This window comes from Choristoneura fumiferana, chromosome 18 (genome assembly GCF_025370935.1).
Source record: "Choristoneura fumiferana chromosome 18, NRCan_CFum_1, whole genome shotgun sequence".
NCBI classification, from domain to species: domain Eukaryota; kingdom Metazoa; phylum Arthropoda; class Insecta; order Lepidoptera; family Tortricidae; genus Choristoneura; species Choristoneura fumiferana.
In genome coordinates, this window is record NC_133489.1 from 4,190,787 (window position 1) to 4,204,375 (window position 13,589).

Genomic DNA, 13,589 nt, shown 5'->3' on the forward strand with positions numbered 1-13,589 from the left:
TCGCTTTGAAACCACGATCTTCTGCTTGAGAGGCCAAAGGACATAGGCCATCACGGCTTTTTTCCAAATAATATTGCCATAAAATAAGTTTTCCGGATAAATGTTAAAAATACTTACCTTAACAGATAAACACACGGCACAGTCGCTCTTTTGTTTCATATTAGTATGTGTCAACTTTTTTAACCAATTTACTGGCAATGGTATGACTTACAAGTGCAGTACTCCTCTTTGGTAAGTACTCTTGAACGTTTGTGTCAATGTCAATGTATTTATGGGTCTGCATGCTGTTTAACCGAATCCTACTGACAATACAACACAATATAAATACCTTTTATTTGTTACGAAAAAATGGACTCTTACTTGATTCTAATTTTAAGTCAGAGCTATGGTTGCCAACTATACTTTTAAAAACAGTATTACTTATACTGTTACTGTTTTTCACTACATTATACATTTTATCCAAGCCAAGCGAATCAGCTCGTTGAAGTGGCAATGCGGCGGCCATATAGCACGGAGAACGGATGGCCGTTGGGCCGAAAACTTCTCGAGTGGAGGCCGCGGATCGGCAAGCGCAGCGTAGGACGTCCACCAACAAGATGGACGGGATGACCTGGTTAAAGCCGCAGGTGTACGGTGGATGCAGGCCGCTGCCAACCGAAGCAACTGGAGGTCTGTGGGGAGGCCTATGTCCAACAGTGGACGTCCTACGGCTGAAATGATGATGATATGATGATACATTTTACTGTTGAACTAAAACAAAGTATGTAAAATACTGTTTTCAGCATCAACTTTGCCCAACACAACACTAGCACACTACTAAGTCAGTACCTGCAGCATATATAGTCACAATAGTGGTGGTTCAGAACGAATCCGCCAATGTTAATTTAATAAAAATTTACCTCCTTATTTATCTTAATTTTAGTTTTGATTATGACGAGGTCTGTGAGACTTTTAAAAATGAAACTAAATTTATAACTTGTGCGCGAAGCACCCAAATATTTTTCATTAAAACATGAATGAGAAAGAAGAAAATACTGTTTATTTTTCTAAAATACTTTTTTTCGCTTCTCAGACGTAAATATACTTTATTTCTTGTAAAAAAAGTTGGCAACCCTAGTCAGAGCCTATAACTACGCTATGCAAAATTCGAACTTCGTATCTTGCCGTCCCGCTGACGCTAATGTTATTTCATGCGAGAGCGGTACGAACTACGATTTTCGTAGTAGCGATCGTGCTACTTAAACCATGCACAGAAAACGAGAGGCGGAAACGTTGACAGAATTAGCGTAAATATATTAACATTTATAATGCCAACCGGTTTGCAGAGTGCAATAATTGATAAGTACTGTTTGCCACTGTTGCAAGTAATTTTTACAATGTGCGTTGGTTTGTTTATACAGGTTCATGTTTCATGAACATATTTTTTTGAAACTGTGAATAACAGCTTACTTAACTGTTAACTTGAACGTTCAGTTTATTTTCTTTGAAAAGATCCCTTTTGTTTCGTTGTTTTCTTTTTGTGTTTACACTTACACTTTCTCTGCAGCCGCTTCACTACTTTAATATTAGCCGATATTACTTAAGAAATAAATGATATGGTGAAAACAAACTTAAGTAAGTACCTTACATTTATAACCCTTTTGAGAACTCTAAAATTGACAGATAACGAGTTACGTTCAAATCAGCAAATCCAATTCACATAGCACATGGACATAATTATAAGACGACACAACTTTAAGACATAAAGGCTAATATTATAAAATAGCTCTGTCTGTCAGCCTATCTCTTCACTCTTTAATCGCTAAACTGATTTACGTGAAATTTGGCATGGTGATAGTTAAGATGTCGAGCACTGGGACATTTACCTTAATTCACATTTATCTTTCGTGTAGTGTTGTGATGCTCTCTGCCTCTATATAGCTTTGATGCGACACAGCCACAGCACACTGCATCAGATAAATGTGAACGCAACCATATAAAATGTATGAAACCGATACCGTTCTGATACGACACGACACAACACACAGATAAATGTAAATGCGGCTTTATACGAATACTTGCATTTGATAATATACTATGCATAAAAAATAAAGATCTTAATTGCATTATGTTGCCAGCATCGTTAACTATCGTTTAAAACATTTATTAAACGACCTTATGTACGAGTAAGTCAGACCGGCCAAAGCATTAGTGAGTCTAGATTATTCAGTCGAAGGCTATTAGGGGTATTTTGGAAACAATGGCTAGACATAAGCTATCGATTATTAAATGAGTTTTTTTCATGTTTCTCTGAACTACAAACTCATTGTTTGTTATGCAAATCACCTTATTATTTCGTAAATAAAACATATATTTTTGGAAAGTACCTATCCAATAGTTTAAAAAAAGATTGTAATTTTTTTTGCCATTAAATACACTTTAATGCTTACTTGCCGTGGTGGCCTAGTGGAAGCCGTGGTGGCCTAGTGGTTTGACCTATCGCCTCTCAACCTGAGGGTCGTGGGTTCAAACCCCGGCTCGCACCTCTGAGTTTTTCGAAATTCATGTGCGGAATTACATTTGAAATTTACCACGAGCTTTGCGGTGAAGGAAAACATCGTGAGGAAACCTGCACAAACCTGCGAAGCAATTCAATGGTGCGTGTGAAGTTCCCAATCCGCACTGGGCCCGCGTGGGAACTATGGCCCAAGCCCTCTTGTTCTGAGAGGAGGCCTGTGCCCAGCAGTGGGACGTATATAGGCTGGGATGTAATGCTTACTTTAAAAAGTTGCAAAGTCAAATAAGAAAAAGAGCTGTCTAATTAAATCAATAAACATCAGGTGTCCACATGAAACGAAAGAATCCAGACTTCGTATTGCCAAGGCAAAAAAAAGGCAGAGTTCAAACGTTGAGAGCCAGTCGATGCAAGCCGAGCACTCAGTAAAGTTTGTAAAACAGCGGTCAATGGCACAACAGAGAGCACTCCACAAAACAGTACTTAAGTTTCCTCGAATCCAAATTGTACTTAAATGCCCAAGGAATATGCCATAGATTGCATTCTGGAGAATAACAGAAGGGTAGATAAGTGGGTATAAGGAAATAAATGACGGGGGCGAAGCGGACATCGCCCTGACTGGTAACTAGATTACTTCCTACTATTAGCTTGGGAAATGTTTCCGTTTTCACGATAATGATATTCGGTCTGAAGTGAAATCGTTTTGATAATGTAGTTCTACAGTCACTTTGGTGTGTAGAAAATGTAGAAATAGTAGATTTCAGCCAGAACGATATACCCAATTTTAAGTATTTATACGCATAGATCGATGCCGAATTTATTTGGCATTTCTACTGGTGTAAAAAGATTTTCTTACCAACATTATTCAGATTTTAATAACTAGATACATAATTAAATAAACGACTACATGAAAGGATTGAAATAAAGACTGGAATTCACACAAGTTTTTAGCACCAGCTATAAGATGAAATGATCATGGTAAAGAAAAATGTTGTAATTGCTAATAAAGAAAACTGTGTTCCATGTAACGAATTAAATAGGTACATAACATTTTGGGAGCTGTTGCCCGATTTTCAGTTTGCCCTTTCTCTCGAAACGTTTTTACTTTTTAAGCTGTACGTTTACCAAAGCGCTGAGGCTTTTGGATAGAGCAGGTAAAATCCTCTTCGATCCATTCAATAAAAAGTTTTAAAGCCGATATTTACACAGTCTGGCACCTCTTCAGTTTGTCTAGACATTAGATATTAGAAAACGACAAGCACAAGCAGACAAAACAATATTATTTTACAACTGACTTAAAAGACTGCAAATTAGCGATCCCAGAATATGATTTGGCAAAATGAAATTTAATTTACCAAACAACACTTGAACCGTTGATGACTACAGAACAATAAAGGGAAAAGAAATTGAAAAGGGAATAAATATCGCACAAAACACAAATTGGAGACGAAAATTAGATTCAAAGAGCGATACACCGCGAGCGTTCGCGAGGCGCTTTGACAAAATGAAGTTTGATCCTATTTTTATTAGAGCCCAGATACGAAGGAATAGGATCAAGCCGAGACATTAACCGGGTCACAGCCCCTACCACAAATTGTGATACATTTTGATGAGGAAGATCCAATTCGAGACAGACTAAATGAAAAAAAGAATGAGCTTGGTTTGATTTAAAGCCACCAAAACTCCGAAGATAAATTCAAACAAAATACAGCAAAAATACCCTAGTTCAGCATGATGAACAGAACAAAATTACACCGCATCCTTGACCTTTACGCGTTTTATCAAAATTACCTTCATTCAACATATTATAAATAAATACCACATTTAAAATACCCTTGGACATCATCGACAAATCATCGTAAGATTCATGTAGAATCCATATCTATGACCGCAGATCGAGGTAAAGCAAAATATCACCGTCGCAATATCGTTGCAACACTTTTAGTGACACTTCAAGTCAATCAAAGATAGTAAATGGATTTCCCACAGCTCGCTTGCATCTTGAGATGCAGCGCCACCGAACCTAATTCCGGGTAAATCGAATTGGTTAGCTGGAAATTTTTAGTAGACAGCTTCACGGTATACCTGAATTAAACGTGGTTTTCAACAGGCGTAGAAATAAAAGATCTTCGTCACAATATTTATCGCTATAGAGTTTGACTATAAGGGACTGTTTCACCGTCCATTTATTAGTGTTAACTGACGGTTAAATGTGATGCCGTCTCTATTAGTTTTGTTCGAATAGACGGAGACTGCACCACATTTAACCGTCAGTTAACACTAATCAATGGATGGTGAAACAGCCCCTTAGTTAAGTAATACGCATTATCTTGTACACACGTCTTTCCTCAATCCAAGAATCTCTGCAAAATGTAAATTGTAGCTAAACAAAATATATAAAAACATTTAAGCAACTAGGCACAATATGTAGAATGCCAACTCTGAACAATAAACTAAAACTAAATTTTCCCATTTTGTGTCCTACCTAACGTACGCGCATTTGCCCCGAATTAAATTTTCGTTTTTCTATTTTTTCATCCCGTCCTTAAAAAGTGTTTGCAAAACCGTTCATCCGTGAACAGCTCTCCAACAATAGGCTAGAATTTCCATCGTCAGCTTAAACTAAAAACTGTTGAATTCTCGACATAATGAAAGAACTATTTAAAAAGCTTCAGCCCGGAAACAAAACAGAAAAAATCCTCACGTTTCAAGAGTTCTTAACAACGGTATGTTTTGTTAAACCTTGTATTATAATAAACTACAGTTTGGTAAGGGAATTATAATTGAACAAGAGGACTGTATATAACTATAAGTATTAACAACAAACAAACGATTTGCACATAAATACTCGTATAGTGAAGGTTTGGATAAAAAAATACTTGTTTTTTTTTTTCAGTAATTGTCCGTAAATCAAGAACAAACCATTATAACTCGTTTAACAGGAGCACATGGTGAAATAAATTGAAATATACCCCCCAAGGCTGTTTAGTCGCTTCCCGCTGAAAAAGTATCCGTATAATGGGTATATGATATGAATAGGGTTATCATTTGTTTATTTGTTTGTTATTTGTGTGAAACCATTCGGTTATTAGATAATTTAAGTAATACTTGTTTTAATGCAGTTTCCTACCGGAAGTCACAAGTAAAGACGATTTAAAAAAATATGTTAAGCTGAACAAAATTACAAAATATTGATATTCTAACTAGTCAAATTGACAAATAAAGGAGCATCGTCCACACGGTAATATAATAATCAGGGATCGGACAAAAAGTGCCGATGACGTCAAACCAATTATAGGATGATTTCAAATAGTATTTTTGATTTTCATAAACAATTATCACTTATCATTTATCAACCGCTTTATTAAATGATATGAAATTTATTTTATTCACTGAATTCCATTGATTTATTTACGATTATTTTGTTACTTCATTAATGCTACTTTGTTACTACATGTCACTCGGAAGTTTAAATAAAAACATCATTTTGTGTGCAAGATTACGTCATTTTTACGTCATCCGCACTTTTTGTCAGACCCCTGATAATAATAATAATAAAAATAATAATAATAACCCAAATGTCTCAACTCCTTCCTCTTTGGTCTCAATACATAAAACCTTGTCACATAATTTAAAAAGTAAATAATTATGTAAAGAGGGTCCAAAAATCACGCACGCGCCTATTTTATTTAGTAAGGCATGCGATGTTGAGTATGCATTTACCTTATCACTCCCTAAAACGTCTTATATCAAAACATTTCATGAGCTTTTCTATTCCAGTGATGTTAACATGGCTTTCAAGCCAAACAAACTTGTACCCTTGTATCGATTGAACCAGTTACAACCATTTGCAAACTCTCAGAACGCGGTCATTGAACTTAAAATTTCCTAGACGGCGAAGTTGTTCTAAATTCAAGACATCGCCTTTATGTGGACTAAGCTTTGGACGCTATAAATCACAATGGCGGTGAGGCTGAGTGAGAGGTATCCTCACACGAGACAAAGAAAACGCCGTCCCCTCGGCCGCATAATAAATGGCAAGTTGGATATACTACAGTAGAATATAACAGCCAGAAAGCGGCCTGTTCATTCAGGATTATAAAAATATTTCTTTAAAGATGATACAATTACGAAGCCTTTTCGGAATTCACGGGAGAGAAGTTCAAAATAATCTGGAATCTGGAGCTGCAAATTACCGTCAGTGTATTTACTCGTACCTACGTATGCGTATGGCCACCTTTTAATGCAAATCTTGGTGTATTCGTAGTTTTTGAAAAATATTTTTCACATAATGATCCAACGGCACGACATCAGCGCCACCTAGCATCCGCAACTTTTTTGGCTCTGATGCTCTGACGTTTTGAACTTTCATCGCGACGTTGTGACAAAAAACAAACCTATAACGTAGTAATTTATAATACAAAATTACTGTGATACCGTGATTTGGGTGGACAAGTTGTTAATACATTTTTGGTCATTAAAATTAAATGAGGTAAGTAAAATTTATTCAAAAAGTGTGTTTTATTTTCGTTATGTCAGGGTTTGTTTAAGTACTTTATGTTTAGTTGTACTTTTACTGTAAAACGAAAAGATAAAGCTATCGTATTGGTTTCTTTGAATAATAGTAAAATTATATAGTGAGGGCTATCGCGTATGAATTCGCCACTAGAGGCGCTAGTGTAGCGTGAGGTCTCCGAAATGTCAAATCTCATAGATTTTGGGTGAGCTACGCGGGTTTATTTATAATTAGAATATTTTTGTGAATATTTTGCAATATCTGAAATTAATTATGGCAAATATGCGTTCCGGGGCAACGAATGTCTGTGTTTTGAGAGTTTTGTCTTTCGGAAACCTTTGTCCTCTCTTTTTTCCGAACAAAACGGGAACTATGCAACACTGTGGCATGCTCGATATTTTTATGGTACGGTTTTAAGGTGCATTAAATATGATTTTAATCTAAACTTTGTTTTCACGCCCGTAATAACAGACTTTGAAAGCCATACTTAAAAACCTCACGCAACAGTGCGCCATCTAGTGAGACAAAAAACGATAGCCTTCATTGTTCTTATATCGCTTGTAATAAATTAAATATCGTTTTCTGATCAAAATGAGTATCATTTTGAAGACTGGTTTTGTGAGTATTAGGTTATGTAGAAGAATTAAGAACAAAACAGGGACAGTGTTCAATAATTCAAGCTCGCATCATAACAAAAACATCTATTACTAAAATTAGGTAGTAAAATTCTGTACAAATTGCTTTGTTAATGACAGATTCATATGAGTATGACAGATGACAGAGCCTAGATTATTTCTTCTTTTGGCCACTATGAGCGCTGCGATAGATTTCATTACCCCCATCTAGTACTTCGCACCCTCCCAATAAAAGGAAATAGTAAACAAACATATTTTCAAAGTTTATTTGCACGCTAGCTTGATGATGTCTGTAATAATGTCCTCATGTGAATGACAAAGCGAAATTATCCGACATGGCAAATACGTTCGTTACCTCGGTTTAAGTTTTACAAGTTTCGTTTTGTCGTTGCTGCCGTTGCCACGGGATCAGATAAAGCCGCCACGCACGCCAAGTAATTACCAGCCCGATCCCTTTTTAGACCCCAAATCGATAATTCCGAGTAATTTCTTCACGCTTCAGAGCCTTCTTTGTATTATATCAATAATTTACTTGATTGGTGTGATTGAATGCCATTGTTGAAGCTTTTATTGTTTAGGACAATTAGGTATACTTTAGCCTTTAAAAGCCGTTTTAAGTCTTCTTTAACTTCTTTGTCATTAACCGTTAATTATCTATACTTTTTCGAAATCTACTTTCAAACTGTTGCGAATTTCCATTTCACGTTTATTTAAAACAGACAACAGCCACATCGTTTTATGTATATGTAACACGTTCACAACATACCTAAATACGTGTGTGATGTGAATTTGTATAATTTATTACAATACCTACTTTTAACACTTGTGTTAAGCTTGTAAACATTCTATAATTTTCACTGCATCGTAAATGAAAATAATCTTAAACGCAAAATACGTAACAAGCACGAAGCCCGTAACAAGACTCCTGCAGAAAATCAATGTTGAAGAAAACGCAAATGACCGCCGTCGTTCAAACACCCGTTTAATGCAACTTCCTTCACTAACACTCCTAAACGATAGCTAGTATACTCTTAATAAGTTTGTAAACTCGTAACTGATAATATTTTGTGGGGAACTTCAGAGTTGAAATTTCCCCAGTTATACTTATTATTTTCGTTACCTTCTACCCAGCATAATATCTCATACTTAATAATAATTACATTGTACATATTTGTTATGTTCATACAATTTCTACAGAAATTTTCTATTTTTTTGCGCTGAGTATTAAATTAAACACGTGTTAACGCGTGTAACTAAACCATATAAATTGATATATAACCAATTGTTTAAACTAAATTTAAAAAGAATAAGAATCGCTAGAAGTTGGTTATAGTGAGGGATATACATTCAGGATTTAACGGAAACAAAGGGGTTGTCTTAAGTAGGAAATAAGCGAAGTTAAGTGCTAGCCTACTCCTTAATTAGTTGTGGACCATTAATCACGGCAGTATTGGCTCTGTAAAACATATAAACAAGCTCAACATTGTTGTTACCTACTCTGTTCTTAATATTTAATTAAATTTAATCAGGAATAAATGTCATGTTCGAGGTTTATATATTTATATAGACATTATTATTTTTTGGTGAATTTCGTCACTTCGTTGAGTTACATCTCTAACTAAGAATTGACAGTCAGATGCGGTCAGAAAGAACTAAATAAAAACTAAATTCATAACTTATTGCAACTTCTCATTTCCTTACAAGATTATTTCGTGCTTAAAGAATATATATTTAGCTAGTACACTCCTAATCTTTACTTTGAGCTCTGAATTATAGAATAAACAGATCATTTTACGATAATTAAGGAAAGTCTCCTAATTGATCAAAAAAAGTCCACAATCTCCGTACAAAAATAGATAATTAAGGCCGGGACCACTTAATCGCCACTTACAGTTAAGCTGATTGCTCGATCGCCTGACAACCTCGGGAATCATCCTGAATGTGGTTCAACAAGTGTTTTCTGAAAGATTATATTGTTTGAACAGTATCACAAGATTAACCATCACAAGGATATTTAATACAAAAAGCTTGTCCGCGACTACATCGCAATTAGGTAATAATCTATCTATCTATTTATAACAGCCCTTATAGCGCTCGCCTTCGAACATAGCCACTGCCACTCGCATCCAGTTTACGCCAGCTTGTTGCCGGATATCGTCTGTCCATCTTTTTGGTGGTCGTCCTCTACCGCGGGTATTAGCACGGGGTCTCCATTTCGGAACTCCTCGCCCAACGACTGTGGTCCATTCTAGCAATATGTCCTGCCCATCTTCACTTTCTGCGTTTTATTTGTTATTACGTCATAATATAGGTAATATTAAGACATAAAATGCACTCAGAAACTTAAATTAACTTACTGATGTAATATTTCTAATGTGTATTTTGTGATCGTAAGGAATAAGCAGGTGGGTCGCCTAATAGAAAGCAATCACCGCCATCCATAGACAAACTATAACATAAGTAGAATTACGGGTGCGTTACCGGCTCTTTAAGAAAAGAATAAGCTCGTTCACGACAAAAGTCTCAACGCAACTACTTCGTCGTAACTAACAATTGCTACATGGTTAGGTACAAAGAATCCGTTATCGGATCATCATGGTCTATTTATATTTATGGGCTAATTAATTCATCCAAATCTCAGTAACAGTTTACGTTTATTTGAATCACAAATAAACACACAACTTACAAATTTCACACTAGCGATTTGCGAGCGAGTTGAAAGCAAGGGCGAGCGCGCAGCCCTAAGCTTCCTACTAATATTATAAATTACAGATGAGATTGGTATGAGAATAGTTTAAGCCACGATTTAGGGACATAGGATAGTTTTTATTAAAACGCGGGCAACAGCTAGTTTACCGTATTAATGAAGTATATAGTACAGTATACTGAACGCGTCACTTCATCATATTACATAATGTGAAACTGTATTTCCTGAGAGCGCGAAAACTGATACTAGATGTTACTGTTATTGCCTGCAATAGGTACTTCATTAATGCCGTTACAAAAGCTCGTTTTGTGCGACAGGAGACAATAGTAGATGTTACTATGAGGAATATATGGGAGAAGGTAATAGGCATAGACCGAGGAATAGTTTATTCAGGTACAGAATATTTTTGTCATCTTTATTGGAATGAGGAACTGGATAGTCTATTGAATTCAGTAAAGATTTTTATGTTTTTTTTACGTCTACAATTCAGGAAAACTGGTAGAAGGTTTGGATCTATCTGGATCTTCAGGATAGGAGATTTGGATACCAGAGGGCAACACGTCTGAAACAAGGACAAGATAATTAAGTTTTCAATAGATTTAATAACAAAATACGAGCTTATACTCACTAGACTCGAATGTAGCCGAGGAACGTATTGTTGATGCTAGAGAAGGTGTATCTGAAACAAAGAAAAATAAATCTTTACTTTAATTTCATAAGTCCAGATAGATATAGATAGGTAGGTACCCGAGCAGTACGTAATTCTATAATGTATAGATATTAGATATCGTATTCAACCTCCAGTCTCTTAAGCAACGGAATTAAAACATAAACTGAAGCATCAAGGTACACTTTGTAATAGCGCCGTAAGCCATTGAAACGAAATTCATTCCAACAATCAGGCGTGTTTAGAGCCTGCTGATAAGTCCCTAGAGGAGCGTACATTCGGCAACAATGTTTTATTTGAACCCTATGCCTTTGGGATAGGTCTTCGATGTACCAATGGGTGGTACGCTGTACCTGTGGTCGACTCCTGAAAGGGACGGATGTGTTTCCCAAACATAAAGATAACAGTTTGCTGCTCCAGCCGCTCCAATGTTTTTGAGTATAAAATAAAAGGAGATAGTTTGTTTTAATGACGCGAATAGAGACCTTTTCGAGATTAATATATTTACTGAGCTATTAATTCATCTGCATTATGTTTTAAGCCTATCTCTACACTGACGGATTGCACAAAGTAATACCTGCGTTTTTATAGTAGATTGTACAACAAGAGCGTAAAACGAGTCATTTTACCCAAGACGTTCATATAGCCACTCGAGCCGGTAGGTACGGCGAGGGTGGATAGACACGTTGAGGGGAAAATGGGTTTAATTCTCGAGTCTTGCACTCTGCTTTTCACTTCGATTGCGAGGAAATGAAAAAGCATCAGTGGAAACAATTGTTCACTTACTATGTACTCGTACCTTTTATTTTTCACGCATTACTATAATTAGATTTTTTTTATTGATTTATTTGATTGATTTTTAGTTTTATATAAATTAACAATTTATAAAAAAAATATAGAAACTTTTTTGTTTGTGGCTGTTGACACCTGACCTGATTACCTTGGTCTTAGACGAAGATTTTACTTTATGCTCTAGAGCATAAAACGTCATTTTATGTCGCCTAGATCCAGCATAACCACGAACTTTAAGAGCATGAGAAGTGAAAATGTTTTTTTTTAAAGACTGCTGCTTGTCGAGTGTTAAAACTGTATCTACATTCAGCAAAAGTGTTGCTTAATACGTTTTTGTTTGTGTTAAGAATAAAACACAGTCGTACGCGTAAAACACATTCAATACCTAACATACACTGATGAAATTTATAGCTACGTATCTGACAGTGCGATTTAATGTCGAATTACTATTTTGGTTTGGTCTTTGTACTACCTAAGTACATAGTCTTTCCAACACAAAACCCTGTAAGTCACGAAGAAAAATACAAGTTACAAAAGTTAAGACCCGTTTTTCGGGAGCACTTATTGGTCGGAACGCGGGTCGATGCCGTCAAGTCTATTAAGGGACTTACTGCGTGGCGTTCCCTTTTATTCGGTTGACACTTTAACTGCCGAAGTGTCAAACGAAAGCGATAGCAGCTCTGGATTCACAATAAGTTTTAGTAGGCTTCATACCTAACGGGAATTTTCAAATAGTATCGGCTGCTTGGGGCGGGGCATATTTATAGGTAAAGAAAATTTTGACAAATTTGTTGGACAAAGCTAATGACCAATAGCGGGGAGCGAACAATTTCGTTAGGGAACCCGGAGAGTGAGAGAAGAGTGACTTAGGTATATCTTCGAGTGCCACAGCTCCCATTTAATGTAAACATACTTCGCCGTACTTGTCGTCATTTAAAAATATAGGCAACCAGATGCGATTAATAAACTGCATTTCTTGTATCTGAGAGTAATATAGAGGTACACGCATTAGAGAGCAGTAGGTACAGATTCCCATAATATTTATCAGTTCACTTACTCGTAAAATATTACAACATTTAGCATGGTTATCGCTTGTCTTTTATAACTCACACTCCAAATTCGAAACAAAAGGACTTGACACGATATAAGCACTCTAATTTCACCCTACATTTCACGGTACTCCAGATAACCGATAATATTATCTTGATTAATCTGGCTATACACTAATGCGCTCGTGCCTGATAAAGCTGACGAATAGAGACGCACGAGACATGAAAAGAGATAACTGAATGGGAACATTTTTCTCGCATTTGGCGAGGGTTTTGTGGTATATAATAATATACTTGCAAATATTTTGACTGAAGATTTTAAGAAACCATATATACCAACAAATGAAGTAGCTCTTCTCTACGAGACATCATGTGCTGGAGCAACAGCTAAGGTGACAGTAATTACAAGCTATCAATGAACAAAGAAACACGGTTAGTAAATGAAATGATGAAAATACTTATATACCAAGTTCTAACATAAGGACCGCAGCTTTTAAGTTCCTAAAATTTAAATTTCTGGAACTGCAATCAAGAACATATTAACTTAAGGCTATGTAGAAAGACTACGCATTACTTTTATAAATATATACGAATATAAATAAAGTCTTACAAGTGTGATGTCCCTTCTCTTCGGAGCACGGATATTAGTAGCGATTTTATGATATCAACAGCTGGTTTGTCGGTGTGGCCAAGTAATATAATGTTACGATGGCTCTTATACATGGATTA

General features: G+C 36.0%; 1 protein-coding gene across 1 annotated transcript in view; it reads right to left on the minus strand.

Annotated features, from left to right (window-relative positions):
- Positions 1-13,589, minus strand: part of LOC141438364 (uncharacterized) — a 232,998-nt gene that overhangs the window by 183,439 nt on the left and 35,970 nt on the right. Inside the window, exon 2 of the mRNA XM_074102222.1 lies at positions 10,981-11,031. The gene's annotated coding sequence lies outside the window, so the exon portion shown is untranslated. The remainder of the gene's footprint in view (positions 1-10,980; positions 11,032-13,589) is intronic.